This window comes from Gracilinanus agilis, chromosome 4 (assembly GCF_016433145.1).
Source record: "Gracilinanus agilis isolate LMUSP501 chromosome 4, AgileGrace, whole genome shotgun sequence".
NCBI lineage: Eukaryota > Metazoa > Chordata > Mammalia > Didelphimorphia > Didelphidae > Gracilinanus > Gracilinanus agilis.
Genome location: NC_058133.1, coordinates 98,517,466 through 98,534,572, shown reverse-complemented (window position 1 = coordinate 98,534,572; position 17,107 = coordinate 98,517,466). Strand labels below are relative to the sequence as shown.

Below are 17,107 nucleotides of genomic sequence, written 5' to 3'. Positions count from 1 at the left end.
TAGGGAGGGAGAGGGCTTGGGGGGGGGGAGGAGCACCATGTGGCTTTAAAGAACAATAAGAGGGGAATAAGAAGTGAGGGGGGAGAAAGGGACGTACAACAAGGGAGGGGATTATAGGTACTGATTAAAAACAAAACACTGGTATAGAAGGAAACAGTGAAAGAAGAAATGAAAGGACTAGGAGATCAAAATATCTGGGAATGCAGAGTTGATAATTATAACTCTGAATGTGAATGGGATGAACTCCCCCATAAAATGGAAGCAAATAGCAGAGTGGATTAGAAACCAAAACCCAACCATATGTTGTTTACAAGAAACACACATCAGACAGACAGACAGACATAGAATGAAAATGAGAGGATGGAGCAAAACCTTTTGGGCTTCAAATGAGAAAAAGAAGGCAGGGGTGGCTATCATGATCTCTGACAGAGCCAAAGTAAAAATAGATAAGGTTAAAAGAGATAGGGAAGGTTACTACATCCTAATAAAAGGCAGTATAAACAATGAAGAAATATCAGTACTCAATATGTATGCACCAAATGGAATAGTTTCCAAATTTCTAAAGGAGAAGCTAGTGGAGCTCAAGGATGAAATAGATAGCAAAACCATACTAGTGGACCTGAAACTTCCCCTATCAGTTCTAGATAAGTCAAGCCAAAAAATAAATAAGAAAGAGATAAGAGAGGTGAATGAAACCCTAGAAAAATTAGAGTTAATAGATATTTGGAGAAAAATAGAGACAAAAAGGAATACACCTTCTTTTCAGCAGCACATGGAATATTCGCAAAGATAGACCATGTAATAGGGCACAGAAACATGGTAAACAAATGCAAAAAAGCAGAAATAATAAATGTAACCTTCTCAGATCATAATGCAATAAAAACAGTTATTAGTAAGAATACATGGAGAGGCAAACCAAAAACTAATTGGAAATTAAATAATATAATTCTCCAAAATAATTTAGTGAAAGAACAAATCACAGAAACAATTAATTTCATTGAAGACAATGACAATGATGAGACATCTTACCCAAACTTATGGGATGCAGCCAAAACAGTTCTAAGGGGAAAATTGATATCACTGAGTGCATATATTAACAAATTAGGGAGGGCAGAGGTTAATGAATTGGGCATGCAACTTAAAAACCTAGAAAATGAACAAATTAAAAATCCTCAGATGAAAACTAAATTAGAAATACTAAAAATCAAAGGAGAAATTAATAAAATCGAAAGTAAAAGAACTATTGAATTAATAAATAAGACTAGAAGCTGGTATTTTGAAAAAACAGATAAAATAGACAAAGTACTGGTTAATCTGATTAAAAAAAGGAAAGAAGAAAACAAAATTAATAGTGTCAAAGATGAAAAGGGAGACCTCACCTCTAATGAAGAGGAAGGTAAGGCAATCATTAAAAACTATTTTACCCAATTATATAGTAATAAATTTAGTAATCTAGGTGATATGGATGAATATTTGCAAAAATATAAGTAGCCTAGATTAACAACAGAAGAAATAGAATACTTAAATAATCCCATATCAGCAAAAGAAATTGAACAGGCCATTAAAGCACTCCCTAAGAAAAAATTGCCAGGGCCTGATGGATTTACAAGTGAATTCTATCAAACATTCAAAGAACAATTAATCCCAATACTATACAAATTATTTGATATAATAAGCAAAGAAGGAGTCTTACCAAATTCCTTTTATGACACAAATATGGTACTGATTCCAAAGCTAGGCAGACCAAAAACAGAGAAAATTACAGACCAATTTCCTTAATGAATATAGATGCAAAAATCTTAAATAGAATACTAGCAAAAAGACTCCAGCAAGTGATCAAGAGGGTTATTCATCATGATCAGGTGGGATTTATACCAGGAATGCAAGGACTCTTTGCAGATGATATGATGGTCTACTTAAAAAATCCTAGAGAATCAACTAAGAAGCTTGTAGAAATAATCAACTTTAGCAAAGTTGCAGGATACAAAATAAATGCACATAAATCATCAGCATTTCTATATATTTCCAACAAATCACAGCAGCAAGAGTTAGAAAGAGAAACACCATTTAAAATTACTCTAGACAGTATAAAATACTTAGGAATCTATCTACCAAAACAAATACAGGAATTATAGGAACATAACTACACTTTCCAAAAAAGTAAAACTAGATCTAAACAATTGGAAAAACATTGATTGCTCATGGGGTAGGATGAGCTAACATAATAAAAATGACCATTCTACCCAAATTAATTTACTTATTTAGTGCCATACCTAACTACCAAAAACCTTTTTTACTACATTAGAAAAAACTATAACAAAGTTTATTTGGAAGAACAAAAGATCAAGAATATCAAGGGAAATGATGAAAAAAAAAACATGAAGGAAGGTGCCTTAGCAGTACCAGATATTGTTATACTATAAAGTAGAGGTCGTCAAAACAATATGGTATTGGCTAAGAAATAGAAGGGAGGATCAGTGGAATAGACTTGAAGTAAGTGATTTCAACAAGACAGTGTAATGTAAACCTCCAAGTTTTGGGACAAAAAAACACTATTTGAAAAAAATTGCTGGGAAAATTGGAAAACAATATGGGAGAGATTAGGTTTAGATCAACATCTCACACCATACACGAAGATAAATTTAGAATGGGTGAAAGATTTAAATATAAAGACGGAAACTGTAAGTAAATTAGGTGAACACAGAATAGTATACTTTTCAGATCTCTGGGAAAGGAAAGATTTTAGAGAAAATTATAAAATGTAAAATAAATAATTTTGATCATATTAAATTAAGAAGTTTATGTACAAAGAAAAACAATGCAACGAGAATTAGAAGGGAAACAACAAACTGGGAAAAAATCTTTATAACAAAAAACTCTGACAGGGGTCTAATTACTCAAATATACAAGGAGCTAAATCAATTGTATAAAAAATCAAGCCATTCCCCAATTAATAAATGGGCAAGGGACATGAATAGGCAATTTTCAGATAAAGAAATCAAAAATATCAATAAGCACATGAGAAAGTGTTCTAAATCTCTAATAATTAAAGAAATGCAAATCAAAACAACTCTGAGGTAACACCTCACACCTAGCAGTTTGGCTAAAATGATAGCAGGTGAGAGTAATGAATGTTGGAGGAGATGTGGCAAAATTGGGACATTAATGCATTGCTGGTGGAGCTGTGAAGTGATCAAACCAGTCTGAATGGCAATTTAGAACTATGCCCAAAGAGCGATAAAAGAATGCCTGCCCTTTGATCCAGTCATACCATTGCTGGGTTTGTACCCCAAAGAGATCATAGATAAACAGACTTTACGAAAATATTTATAGCTGCACTTTTTGTGGTGGCAACAAATTTGAAAAGGAAGGTATGTCCTTCAAATGGGGAATGGCTGAACAAACTGTGGTATATGCTGGTGATGGAATACTATTGTGCTAAAAGGAATAATAAACTGGAGGAATTCCAGGTGAACTGGAAAGACCTCCAGGAATTGATGCATAGTGAAAGGAGCAGAGCCAGAAGAACATTATACACAGAGACTGACATACTGTGGTAAAATCGAATGTAATGGAAGTCTGTACTACCAGCAATGCAATGACCCAAGACAGTTCTGAGGGATTTGTGGAAAGGAACACTATCGGCATTCAGAGGAAGAACTATAGGCGTAGAAACACAGAAGAAAAACAACTGTTTGGACACTTGGGTTGATGAGGACATGATTGGGGATGTAGACCTGAAAAGACCACCCCCATGTAACTATCAATAATGTGTAAATAAGTCTTGACTGACCACACATAATAAAACCAGTGGATATGTGAATTAGCTACAGCTGAGAGGGGCGGAGGGTTAAGGGGGTAAAGGGGAAAGTAAAAACGTGAGTTATGTAACCATGGAAAATTTTTCTAAAGATAAAAAAAAATAAAAAAATTGTTAGAAAATGAATTGAGGCAATTACACAGAGAAATTTATGGGGAGAAACAATCTCTTATGGAAAATGCTAGGTTGCCACAGACTTCAATGGAAGGAGTGGGAAAAAATGGCAAGGGATTATCCAGAAGTAATATAGACTTCAAACTAGCCATGCAGAAAAAAAACTTTGTTGCAGGTAGTGAGTTAGACACTATGCTGAATGAAGTGAAAAAACCTAGGAGAAAGAATTGGTAACATAGCCAACCCCAGGGAACAGTGTTTTACTAAAGAGAAAAATGTTACTTTGTTAAGTTTGACCCCAAATGGTGTAAAGGGAAACCAAAAAGAAACACATTCTCAAGTTCCAAAGCCTAATTCAGAAACCCCCATAACATCTATCAATACTATAATATACTGTCTCAACCCTGAAGCTCAAAGTTTCAAACCTAGAAACAATGTAGCAAGTCTCCCAGATTTAAAACAACCAGCGAAAGAAAAATTTCTTAAAGCAAGGGAACACTGCAAACCTTGGAATTTTCAGGGGCTGACACCCAAACCAACCCAGACTTAGGGCTGAGATATCCAGGACTGGTAGAAGGGGAGAAGCCCACATCTAATTCTTTCCCTGAAATCGTGAGAGGAGACCCACAAAACCCTACAGTGAAGGGAGAAACAGATCAATTTTAAACTGTTGTTCCAGAGCAGCCATGTTTGTCAGTTTCTCAAGGTTCCATTCTAGGCAGAGAAACACAGCAGCAAGGGGGAGGGGCAGAATCAAACACCTTACAGGAAGTGTACATAGGGGCAGTCATTTTGCTGGAAATGACATCATCTCCAGATTACAGTATATCTCCTAATAGAGAAGCATTAGATTCTGAGACCGTTAATGTGTACAACCAAAAGTAAAAGAGAAGTACTTTCTTTGCACAATAACATCACTAATGAGCCATTGATTATTATAGAAATAAATGGTGAATCAATACAAGGAATTGTGGATATGGGAGCAGATGTAAGCATCCTAAAACATCTCCCTAGAGATTGTGAGATGCTTGGAACAGTGTTATTAAGGGAGCATCTGGGATACCCCAAAGTGCACCAAAATTCAAGTCAAAAATGGTGAAGTTGGGTCTAGAATATGACCACCAATTCTTATTTTTGCCATCATGTCCCAATAATTTAATAGGGAGGGACATCCTATGCAATTTAGCAGCTACCATCTCTTGTGAGCCAGATGGTGAGATCTATTTTTATCTCCCTAAAAGATCACTGAAGCATCATCCCAGTCTGTGCTTATAGAGGATATGAAATGATCATAGCATATTAGTACTGGAACAAGGAAGAATAACAATATACTGTTAGGGTAAAGACGTTAGAGAGAGGAAATATTTAATACTTAAGTGCACTGAAATCAACTTAAAGAGGGAAGAACAATCAGATCCATTGTGGGAGAGAACTGATTTGCACCCTATGGAGAAGTAGAAGGGTAACAAAAAGTCTGGTGGAGAGGGAAGTAACACTAGGAAGGGAGAGGGCGGGGGGTGAGGGGGAAACGCTTAAAAGATCCTAAGATGGGAATAAGAAGGGAGAGGATAGAAAGGGAAGTACAATAAGGGAGGGGATTAGGAGAACTGATTAAAAACAAAACACTGGTATAGAAGGAAATGGTGAAAGAAGAAAGGACAGGACAAGGAGAGAGAATCAAAATGTATGGGAATACACAGTTGATAATTATAACTCTGAATATGAATGGGATGAACTCGCCAATAAAATGGAAGCAAAAAGCAGAGTGGATTAGAAACCAAAATCCTACCATATGTTGTCTACAAGAAACACACATGAGAAAGGCAGACATACATAGAGTAAAAGTGAAAGGATGGAGCAAAAGCTATTGGGCTTCAAATGAGAAAAAGAAAGCGGAGTTGCCATCATGATCTCTGACGGAGTCAAAGTAAAAATAGATATGGTAAAAAGAGGTAGGGAAGGTAACTACATCCTAATAAAAGGCAGTATAAACAATGAAGAAATATCAGTACTATACCTTTCACTATATACCTTTCTTGTCATCTTGAGCTGCAACCTCAGCCAAGTAATAGTAGTAGTCTTCTTTCATTTTCAAATAAAAAACTGAACTGCTTTCTGCTTGTGAAGCATTAGGATTCAAGAACTTTTCCAATAGAGAGTTTGATCCAGATATCAGGGACTAACTCCTTCACAGCTGAAGATCTAAAAGTAACCAGGTAGGGAGAGATGTCTGCAAACTGTCCACCAGAACACAGGCCTTTTCTCTACTCGGAGTTGACTTGCAGGATTGATGTCTACAGCCTTCACAACCTTCACCAGTCTCCAAGATCCCAGGTCAAATAGGGATTGCTGATTGCACTTCTGCTCTGAACCCCTCATAGAACAGCAATATGTCTATTGCTCAGCTCTCTCCTCCCTACCACCTGCATTCTATTCAGAATGTCCATGACTTCCAGCAAAGGTTTTCCCTAACATGCTTACACAAATATGCTCTTAAACTTTTCAAGCCTATACCTATTACAGTTCTCAACATGTATGCACCAAATGGCATAGTATCCAAATTCCTAAAGGAGAAACTGGCAGAGCTCAAGAAGAAAATATTTAGTAAAACCATACTAGTGGAAGATCTAAATATTCCACTTTCAGATAGATAAATGAAACCAAAATATAAATAAGAAAGAGATAAGAGAGATGAATGAAGTCCTAGAAAAATTAGATTCAATAGATATGTGAAGAAAAATAAATAGGGACAAAAAAGCAATACACCTTCTTTTCAGCTGTACATGGTACATTCACAAAGATTGACCATATAGTAGGGCATAGAAACATTGCAAAAAATGCAAAAGAGCAGAAATAATAAATGTAACCTCAGATCATAATGCAGTAAAAATAATAATTAGTAAGGGCATCTGACCAAGCAAATCAAAAACTAGTTGGAAATTAAATAATATGATTCTCCAAAACCAGTCAGTTAAAGAAGAAATCATAGAAACAATCAACAATTTCATTGAAGAGAGTGACAATGAGGAGAAATCCTACCAAACTCTGTGGGATGCAGCTAAGGCAGTACTCAGGGTGAAATTTATATCCTTGAGTGCATATATTAACAAATTAGGGAGGGCAGAGTTTAATGAATTGGGCATGCAACTTAAAAAACTAGAAATCGAGCAAATTAAAAATCCCCAGGTTTCTGGGTTAAGATGGCGGCAGAGTAAGAAGTAGCTCTTAACCTCTCCTGACTGAAACACACAAAACTCCTAAAGGGGACATAAAAACAAGTCCAGACGAAAGGAGGAACCCCACAACAGCGCACAGCGTGGAAGGTACGTGGAATCGAGGCATTTCCATGCTATAAAGGGGTGAAACAGCTCTCACTAAATCGCGGGCTGAGCAACCCACCCCCCCAACCCCTCCACACACAACATCTATAGCGCCGAAGCCAGCTAAAAAGAAATAGAGCAAGTTTGGGGCACCCATCGAGTCATTGGCAGCTCTGGGGCCTGTTCCTGAGAGCACCAAGATTTAGGACCCCAAAAAAGCTAAAGAAAACACAGAAACTCTGAGCGCGGGAGCAGAACGCAGGCTCAGAGCTCAGGAGCGGGCGGAGGTGTGGGTGGAGGCAGACACAGCCACGAGCTAAAGCTATGAAACCCTGAGTGGGGAACCAGTGCAGATGGGTATACAACTGTGGAAGCAGTGCCCTGAGACTTGTAAAGAAACCTCCAGCAGAGGATCAAGCAAGGGGGTCCACCAGGGGGCTTGACCTTGGAAAAAACCAGAACTCAGACCTCAGAAGCCAAAAGACCGCGGACAGACCCTGAGCGCGAGGATAAACCTGAGAAGCTGCTGGGCTAACGATGGCTACCCAGACTCAGGAAGTTCAGAAGAGAAAGATTAACAACAAGAAAAAGAAGTCTTTAACACTTGACAACTTTTACACAGAGAAAATCCAGACAACCGAGCAGACAGAGGAAGAGAACAAACAAGCATCCGGACCCTCTTCAAATAAGGAAAACTCCTCACAAGCAATGGAAGAGTTCAAAACTGAGATTTTTGAGGAAAATGGAAGAGATCTGGCAAGAAAATAACACTTTAAAAGGTAGAATCCTGCAATTGGAATGTGAGGCTCAGAAACCAAATGAACTGATAAGCAAATTGAACACCAGAAATGACCAGATTGAAAAGGAATACCAGAAGATTATGGCAAACCATAAGATCATAGCCGAAAACCGAAAGATTATAGCCGAAAACCAATCCCTAAAGGCTAGAATTGAGCAATTAGAAGCTAATGATCTCTCAAGACAAGAACAAATAAAACAAAGTCAAAAGACTGAAAAAATAGAAGGAAATATGAAATATCTCAATGAGAGAGTGACAGACCAAGAAAACCGGTCTAGAAGAGACAATTTGAGAATAATTGGTCTTCCAGAAAAACCAGAAATTAATAGAAACCTGGACTCCATACTAACAGAAATAATTCAGCAAAATTGCCCTGAAGTCCTACAACAAGAGGGCAATATAGACATTGAAAGGATTCATAGAACACCTGCGACATTCGATCCAGAAAAGAAAACACCCAGAAATATAATTGCGAAATTCAAGAGTTTCCAAGCAAAAGAAAAAATCTTACAAGAAGCCAGAAAGAAACAATTCAAATATCAAGGAGCACCAATCAGGATCACACAGGATCTGGCAGCCTCCACGCTAAAAGATCGCAAGGCTTGAATACGATATTCAGAAAGGCAAGAGAGCTGGGCCTGCAACCAAGGATCAACTACCCATCAAAATTGACTATATATTTCCAGGGGAAAGTATGGGCATTCAACAAAATTGAAGAATTCCAGGTATTTGCACAGAAAAGACCAGGGCTAAATGGAAAGTTTGATATCCAACCACAAAAATCAAGAGAAACATGAAAAGGTAAATAAGATACAGAGGGGAAAGAAAGAAAACTTATAATTTTTAAATTTGCCTTTTTAAGGGCCTCAGTGCGATCTAATTATTTGTATTCCTATGTAGAGAAATGTTATGTATAATTCTCTGTAGTGAACTCTATTCACTATTATAGTATTCACTATTATAGTAATCAGAAGAATGATTCACAGGGTGAGGGTGGAACACTAAATAATCTAAGATGACATGGGGGATGGGAAAGAGGGGGTGAATAGCAAGGGACACCAAGAGAAACTTGAGTGAATAAGAAAAATAGGATATTCTATTACACACAAAGAGGGCATGGGAGGGAGAGGGGACAAATACTATTATAAGAAGGAGAGGAAGAGAGCATTAAGAGGTAGTATTTAAACCTTACTTTCAGTGTAATCAACCCGGAGAGGGAAGAGTAGCTATAGTATCCATTGGGACATAAAACTCTTATCTAACCCTTCTGAGAAAGTTAGAAGGGATAAACCACGGGGAGCAGGGAAGTGGGGAGGACAAAAAAAGGGAGGGGAGAAGAAGGGAGAGGGAATTCATAAAGCCTTTAAAAACAAAAAGAGGGGGAAAAATAAGGGAGAGGGTAGAAAGTGAAGTTAATCAAGGGAGGGGATAAGGGATAGCGGCTCAATAGCAAACCACTGGTTTAAAAGGAAAAAGTATAAGGAAAAATCGGGTAGGAATAGGGGAGGATTCGAAAATGTCAGGAAATGCACAACTGACAATTATAACTCTGAATGTGAATGGGATCAACTCGCTCATAAAATGGAAGCAAATAGCAGAGTGGATTAGAAACCCCAATCCCACCATATGTTGTCTACAAGAAACACATATGAGGTGGGTGGACATACACAAGTTTAAGGTTCAGGGTTTGAGCAAAATCTTTTGGGTGTCAAATGAGAAAAAAGAAGGCAGGAGTGGCTATTATGATTTCTGACAAAGCCAAAGTAAAAATAGATATGATTAAAAAAGATAGGGAAGGTCATTACATCCTGATTAAAGGCAGTATAAACAATGAGGAAATAACACTGCTCAATATGTATGCACCAAGTGGCATAGCACCCAAATTCATAAAGGAGAAACTGGCAGAGCTCAAGAAGGAAATAGATAGTAAAACCATACTAGTGGGAGATCTAAATATTCCTCTGTCAGATCTAGATAAATCAAACTGAAAAATAAATAAGAAAGAGGTAAGAGAGGTGAATGAAGTCCTAGAAAAATTAGATTTAATTGATATGTGGAGAAAAATAAATAGGGACAAAAAGGAATACACCTTCTTTTCAGCTGCACATGGCACATTCACAAAGATTGACCATGTTATAGGGCATAGAATCATTGCAAACAAATGCAAAAGAGCAGAAATAATAAATGTAACCTTCTCAGATCATAATGCAATAAAAATAATAATTAGTAAGGGCACCTGGACAGGAAAATCAAAAACTAATTTTAAATTAAATAATATGATTCTCCAAAACCAATGTGTCAAAGAAGGAATCATAGAAACAATCAACAATTTCATTGAAGAAAATGACACTCTTTGCAGATGATATGATGGTCTACTTAAAAAATCCTAGAGAATCAACTAAGAAGCTTGTAGAAATAATCAACAACTTTAGCAAAGTTGCAGGATACAAAATAAATGCACATAAATCATCAGCATTTCTATATATTTCCAACAAATCACAGCAGCAAGAGGTAGAAAGAGAAACACCTCTTAAAATTTCCCTAGACAATATAAAATACGTAGGAATCTATCTACCAAAACAAACACAGGAATTTGTGTTTGCTCTCCCTTTCCTTATTATGGGTGATTTCATTCCATTCACATTAAGTGTTATGTTTACTATGTATTATGTATGTATATATTCATACTATGTAAATTACCTTTGGATCCTATTCTATTCCTTTTCACTCTATTCTTCCTCACCAGTATTTTGCTATTTGTCTCCCCCATAATACCCTCTCCCTTCAATTACCCCGCCACTTTCCTTGTCTTGTTCTGCTTCTACTTCTATGTAGGGTAAGATAGAATTCTATTCCCCACTGTGTATACTTGTTTTACCTTCTCTGAGCCAGTTACAAAGAGAGTAAAGTTTAAGCATTGCCCATCCCCACCCTCATTCTCATCTCTATGTATTGATTTTTCTCCCCTCTTTATGTTATATAATTTACCCCATTATTTCTTTCCCTTCCCTTTTTTCTCAGTGCAACCCTCTCTTTCAGCTCTTGATTGATTTTTTTACATATCATTTGTATGCATAAGTATCATATCACACATACATATCATTTCATATCACCACATTTACATATACATCATATTATCATATATCATCATACACATCATATTATCATAATCAGCTTACTTTTCCACTCACTTTCTGAGTAAATTCCTTCTATCTTCTCTATTACTGAGAGTAATTTTTGAGAATTATAGAAATACTCTTTCCATGTAGACATATAAACATTTTTACCTTGAGTCCCTTAAATTTTCTTTCTTATTTACCATTCTGGACTTCTCTTGTGTCTTGTATTTGGCCTTCAGATTTTTTGTTTACGTGTGGCTTATTCCTCAGGAATGCTTGGAAATCTTCCATCTTATTGAATTGCCATTTTTTTCCCCTTAAAGAATATACTCAGTTTTCCTGAATGGGTGACTCTGGGTTATAAACCAAAATCTTTTGCCTTTCTGAATATAATATTCCATGCCTTCTGATCCTTTAGTGTAGAGGTTGCTAGGTCCTGAGTGATACTGATTGTAGTGCCATGGTATTTGAATACTTTCTTTTTGACTGCTTGAAGTACTTTTTCCTTCACTTGTGGCTCTTGAAATTCGCTATTATGTTCCTGGAAGTTGTCAGTCAAGTATTTCTTTCTGGAGGTGATCTGTGATTTCTTTCAATTTCAATTTTATTTTCTTGTTCAAGTATCTCTGGGCAGTGTAGTGCAGAGAGAGGGGGTCATGACAGTTTTTTCAAGCTTTGGCTGAGTTCTGAAAGCAGTTAGGAGTTTAGAAGCTTGAAGGAGAGTTTCAGTTGGTTTGGGGATCTCGTGGAGAGTCAGACCAGCTGAGCTGCTTTCTTGCCTATCTGAAGAATTGAAAATTTAGTCTAGCTTTGGAATATTTATTTAAGAATTGTAGTTTAGATAAACCATTTGTATCTCCATACCCTACCTCATTTCCTCCCTTCCTTCCCTTACCTTAAATGTCTGTGGAGTTAATAAGGAGAGTAAATCAGAGAGTAGTTCAATCCTGTGAGGGGTTTAACTATAATTTGGCAGTATCTTATAGAAAGGTTAGTTAGTCATCATTTTATTCTCTTTAGATTTCAAGAGTACCTTGAGAGCTGAGCTAAGGCAGGACCCTGCTCAGACCCTATCTCTGCCTCCCTTCCCCCCCTGAGGTTTCTTTAAACAACTGTTAGGGCTTTCTCAATCCGCTTTTCCTGACAAATCATCCTTAAAGACAATAAACCCTTTTGTGTTTCAACAGACCTGTTAATTACTTTGTCAGTTAATTAGTAAGAGAGGGAAGAAGAGGCAAAGAACCAACATACTCTGGGCTTGAAGGGAAGCTGGGGTATCCATCTTGAAGGAAGGCGTAACTTCAAAACAAGTCCCTTGTGAAATTAACTAAAGCCTGTAGTTAATTTCAGTTCAGTCTATTTCCCTCAGTTTGTCTTTAGTCTAAGTCCTAGTCTATAAGCCCTGCTGTCTTTGCCTGTTTAGATTAATTCATTCTCTCCTTGAAGATCTTTGTTCCCGTCAGTGCTATACTCCCTGACTTCAGCCCCATATTATATCCTGAATCTCCCTATTCCAGCCTACCTGTAACCAATATTGCTTACCTAGCAAGTCCCTGACAACCTCCCTTTAAAATCCCCTTTTACCACACACCTTTCCTCAAATTTTCCCCATTACAGCAGTTACCTTTGATAATTTCTCATATATGATATTCAAGGTTTTTTCTTCATCATGGCTTTCTAGGTCTATTGTTTTTTCTGTTTTACTATTCCTTTGATTCTGCTTTATTGTTTCTTGATTTCTCATGAAGTCATTGATTTCTAGATGGTCAATTCTGTTTTTTAAGGCCTGGTTTTCCTGTTATTTTTTTTGGTTCTCCTTTTATAATTTGCCCATTTCTTCTTGCATCACTTTCATTTCTCTTCCCCACTTTTCCTCTACTTCTAATAATTGGGTTTTGATATGTTTTTTGAGCTCTTCCAGAATCTGTGTCCAATCCATATTTTTTCTTTTCAACTTTGGGTGTGTTTCATTTGCTTTTGTTGTCCCTTTCTGTGTCTGCACCTTGCTTTTTGTCTCCATAAAGTCTTTATAGTTAGGTGCTTTTTTGATTGTCTGCTCATTTTTCCCATCTAATTATAGGTAAGCTCTGTTTTCTGGGAAGTTGGGGTGCCCTCTTAAACTTCAGTCCTTCCTTGATGTTATTTTCAGCTTATGTTCTGGGTTGTTACTAGTTTACCAGATGGTCTGAGGGCTGAGTGCTCTGAGAGTCCTCTCCCCCTGCTGATTCAATTGACCCTAGAGATTTTGATAGCTTAAAGACTTTCCTCAGGCTTGGGCTTGTGTTTTTTGATCTCAAGGTGTTCTCGATTCAATCTGATATACTCTTGATTACCCTGTCCTGGGTCTCCACCCTTAGTTTTGGGCAAAAAGATCCTGGGGAGGCTCCCCCTGAGATATGTGTCCTCATCCCAAACCATGGATTATGTCCTCACCACAAGCCCAGACTGGGATTCCTGGTTTAGCTCTGGGCCTACATGGATTCGCCCCCTTCTACCCAGATTGCCCTGGGCTGGGACTCCAGACTTCTCCCCAAGTTTGCAATTTCAAGGCGTGTTAGTTGACTTCGACCTCTTTTTGCCCACCAGGATCTCAGGGTTTGACTTGGCTTATGCTTAAGTTTGGAACCTGTGAGAGCATATATGTGGGGCAGTGGGGGTGTCATTTCCTCTTGGTTTGCTCTTCACTTGCTATTCTCTGTGAAATTAGAATCTGTAAAAGCTACCATTCTTGGAATCCCACTCACTTCCTTTTGTTACATTCTGATGTAGACAAGATATAAATTGGGTGGAGTTCCATGTCTAGAGCACTCTTTTTCCTTCCTTTTGGTGGCTTTGGTGGATTGAGCATTTTTAGCAGGTAGAAAAACTTAGTCACTTGGTTTTATTTTGTCAGATAACAAAGTTTATAAAAAATAATACTTGAAGTTTTGGACATTAATTTAACTCTCCCTTTTATGGTGACCAGAAGTGGGGTTCAGAAACTCTTAATTCTCTCTGAATAGATTAGTTTGAAAAAGTCCCCCTATTCCCCCACCCCAACTCTCTTCAGTTCCTGCCTCCTGCTGCTAACTCCTTGGGTGGTTCTAGCCACCTGCTTCTGCTGCTCCTCCTTTTCCTGCTGCTGTTTCTATTGCTGATTGGAGCTGCTCTTCAGAGGCTTGGAAAATATAAAATCCCTCTTTCCCTTACATTGGCAACAGCTGAGTGCTTGCTCACTGCTTGCCTTGGAAGCCTAGGTGTGTTTACCTTAGGCAATCCCTCTTAATTCCTTGTCTATGTGGCAGGGGAAGCAAGCTACTTTCTGGCATTTTACCCCTATGGGGAAGGGGAAGGATGGTTACTCTTCCAAACAGGAAGTAGAATTGCAAACATAACTCACTCTGTGAAAGAGCGGTGCATTACCTATCTCAAACAGCCCCCAGTTTTAGGATTTTTTTCTTTCTAATGTTTCTGGGTGCATGATCTTTGCAGTTGAGATGAACATTTCATCTTCCTACAACCCCTTGCCATTCTGGTCTGCTCAGTGTCTACAGTACTTCCAGTATGGGATTCCTTCACACTATGTTCAGTGGGGAATTCTCCCTCACTATGGGAGATCCCAGAAGTGTAACAAAAGGAACCTAAATGGTAATGATCCTGGGGAAGGTAAGGAACCTTAAAGAGTCTGGAGGTGGATTTTTAAGCCTTTTCAGACTCTATTGTTTTATGGAAGTCTCTAGCGGAATTGGAAAAAAAGGACTCTTAAATTCAGTGCCTCTATCCTCTCACATATATTGTATTTGCTGATTTGCTTGTTTTAAGATTTTATTTTGTTTGTCAAATTCTGTTATATTGTCACTTTACGTTACTGTGTTTTGACAATTAGCTATATATGCTGTTACATACTCTTTATTTGTACTTTCCCATATGACTAGACTGGAGAAGATACCATTTTACAAGTGCCTTTGAGTTATTTATAACAAGAGGTAAAGGCTCCATTTAGTAGCTTAATTTGAAGTGCTGTAGCACTATTATATCCTACCTCCACATTTATGAAAATGTAATGGATGGGCCATATAAAGACATGCCTTTTACAGCTATTATAGTCTCATGCCAGAGGAGCTGGGAAGATTTTCCTAGGGTGTGATAGCCCTGGATGGCTCTGATCAGGGATCATTTTCCCATGAAGTCAAAGTAGCTTCTGGATGATTTTTAACTCTTCAGCTTAATCTAATTCCACCAGAATGATCTAGATTCTTGGTGATGTTTTAGACCCAAAAGGTTTTTTTGAATTAGCTGCTATACTGCTGTTTTTTATAAAGCTGTTCTCTTAGTGAAAATTAATGTATCCCAAGTTGGTCCATGTGTTTGTCAATACCCTCCTCAGAGGGAATTGTATAATTGTCATGAAATTCTGGTTTTATAAAAGTTAAGAAACTTGCTATCTCCCAGAATCCAGGAAGTGAACTGCTTGGAGGAGGTGCCGTGGAGCTGCCTGCAGAAACCTCACACTGCCCTAAAGGATATTGAATGAACTTCGGGCTGTAGTGAAATTGAACTGTTGAACACATTTATTTTGTATGTATACTGTTATGCTGAAGGGGGACTGCCCCCAAGTGGCTTTTTGTCAATGTACCTAGCAATCATTGGTTTTGTTCTCCTTCCTTTTTATCCACAAATTATTGTAATTTATAAGTTGGTTATATTTATAAACTCCACTGGGGGAGAGTAGTCTTCCAAAAGATCTTAGGAGGGATTGTAAAATTAGAATCTTTTATTCTAAAAACTATGATTCCCAGAATCCCACTCATTTTCTGTCATTATGTGGTGATGTAGACAGGACATAAATCTGGTGGATTTCTGTATCTAGTGCTCCTTTTCCTTCCTGTCCATGGCTTTGGTGGATTGGGCATTTTGAGCAGGTAGAAAATCTTAGTCACGTGGATCTATTTTGTCAGATAATAAACTTTATAAAAAAATAATACTTGAAGTATTGGGCATTAATTTAACTCATACAATCCCCTGCTAGTTCTGCTCTCCTCTCACTTCAGTTCTCCAGATGATCTCTGTCTACCTTTTGGGTTTTTTTTTAAGGTTGCTTCCCTCTGTCTCTTTGTTGGTTCTTACATTCCTGTATTTGTTTTGTGGTGATATTTTACTCTTGGTCAGAGAGGATGATCATGGTGAAATGGTGAACTGCTGCCCTAGTTACTCTTCCATCTTGGCTCCACCCCCAGAAGTCTATCACACTCTTAAACTTGTCCCTGTGATGTTGCCATTTTAGTCACCATTATGGAAGAAATTGACTGGTGAAAGAGTAGAGAGTAGAAGAGGAAATGGAACTCTTCTAGTTGGGGCTCTTGAAAGATTTTAGGCAGGGTAGGATTATTTATAAACATAGTTGAAAGTTAATATCACTTGACCCCTCTCCTCTCTGGTCCCTAGTCTTCTATGCTCTCATTATTAAAATTTCCAGCACTATGTATCTTTTCTTTCTTCTGATGTTCTATCAAGCTTTAACAGTTATTGCTTTTAGAAGGCTTTGCCCAAAGAGTATGAGCTTTGTTGTATTTTATCAGATTGGATAGACACCACAATGATGGACTTGTTTTCTATTTTTTTTTTTAGATAAGTTCTTAGCTAAATTCAGAAATGCTTGCTATTACAAGGAGGTCTCATAGTTGGTATATTTGTGGTCACAGCATTCATGAATAAAGTTGAAGTATGGAGGAAGGTTGTAATCTGGGTCTTTAAGAGGAAGTAACCACAGTAATAAAATTAATGAATTGTTGAAATACATATAATATGCCATTTCTTCAAAGTCTTTGTTAATCAATAAATTGTTTTGCCCAGAAGCAGAGCAAATTTAAACAAACAACCAATAAAGTATATCTGTTAAAAAATTTTGATTACAAAGAAAGTGTTATATATAATTGTAATGTTAAAAACCGGTAAT

The 17,107-nt window shown here is 37.4% G+C and overlaps 1 protein-coding gene across 1 annotated transcript in view; it reads left to right on the top strand.

Annotated features, from left to right (window-relative positions):
- DENND1B (DENN domain containing 1B) overlaps positions 1-17,107 on the top strand; it is a 355,643-nt gene that overhangs the window by 47,837 nt on the left and 290,699 nt on the right. The window lies entirely within an intron of this gene.